Source organism: Schistocerca cancellata, unplaced genomic scaffold (genome assembly GCF_023864275.1).
Source record: "Schistocerca cancellata isolate TAMUIC-IGC-003103 unplaced genomic scaffold, iqSchCanc2.1 HiC_scaffold_16, whole genome shotgun sequence".
NCBI lineage: Eukaryota > Metazoa > Arthropoda > Insecta > Orthoptera > Acrididae > Schistocerca > Schistocerca cancellata.
This window is the reverse complement of record NW_026046081.1, coordinates 1171-2500: the sequence shown is the minus strand read 5'-3', so window position 1 is coordinate 2500 and position 1330 is coordinate 1171.

The following is a 1330-nucleotide window of genomic DNA, read 5'->3' as shown; positions in this document are numbered from 1 at the left end:
ACTCGTAACGTGCAATCCGCCCCTATATCTTGCGTTTCATGAAGAGTTATATCGAATATGCCATATTCCCGCTGTCCCTATACATGCTGTAAGTAGCTCGCTTGCTACAGCAGCAGCAGCAGCAGCAGCACCACCTCCGCGCGCTTCCCTGGGGGCACTGAACCGCAGGATGCGAGACCCCACGCCCAGTGGCAAACAGGGCTCCTCTCAGAATATAGGCGGTCCCTACCCCTCACAACGATGACGGTGGGAGGGCCGTTTTACGAGACCATTTCCTGCGGTGCCAACGCTGTCGTAGAGCCGATACTCCATCTTTGGTACAAGGCAATCATTCCGCTGTAAATCAGTACGTCACTCGTAGTTCAGTCACCTCACAGCACTGCTCAGTAAACTATGCAGGCCCACATAGATAGATTATGATAGATTATATACGCAAATGCCCCTATACATGCTGAACGTCCGTACACACAAAATGAACCACACGTCAGCCACACACTCTATCACACACTACTCTCTGCCTGTAACAGACACAGATACAACTACTAAGCACCAGCATGGACCAACGTCCGGTGCATCCTATCCGCCACAGTACACCAACTACGCTATGATAACCAGACCGGGAGGTCCAATCATAAAACAGAATACCCCACTCGTGACAACCACAATTGCTCAGAGAAGCCACCAACACCCACACATGTCCTACACAGGGGTGCACCCATCACCACCACACTGCCTCGTCTTACAGCACAAACACACTGGCAGGAATGAAACACACAGGTCTGCCGCAACCACAGACACGGCTCGCCCCCTCTCACTGGCGAAAAGCGCATCCCGACGTGACATAACTCCTTTGACACACTGACGCTGCCTCGGGCATCCACGTCCTACGGTCGATATCAACGAACCTCCCCCCCCCCCTCCCCCCCACAACACGCCATCCCATACCACATTGTGTACCGTACCCAAACCTAACGTGTACTGTACTACAACGCAATGTGTACCATAACACAACCCAGTTTGTACCTTAACCTAACCTATGTCACCTTAACCTAACCTATGTCACCTTAACCTAACCTATGTCACCTTAACCTAACCTATGTCACCTTAACCTAACCTATGTCACCTTAACCTAACCTATGTCACCTTAACCTAACCTATGTCACCTTAACCTAACCTATGTCACCTTAACCTAACCCATCTTGCACCTTAACCTAACCCATCTTGCACCTTAACCTAACCCATCTTGCACCTTAACCTAACCCATCTTGCACCTTAACCTAACCCATCTTGCACCTTAACCTAACCCATCTTGCACCTTAACCTAACCTAT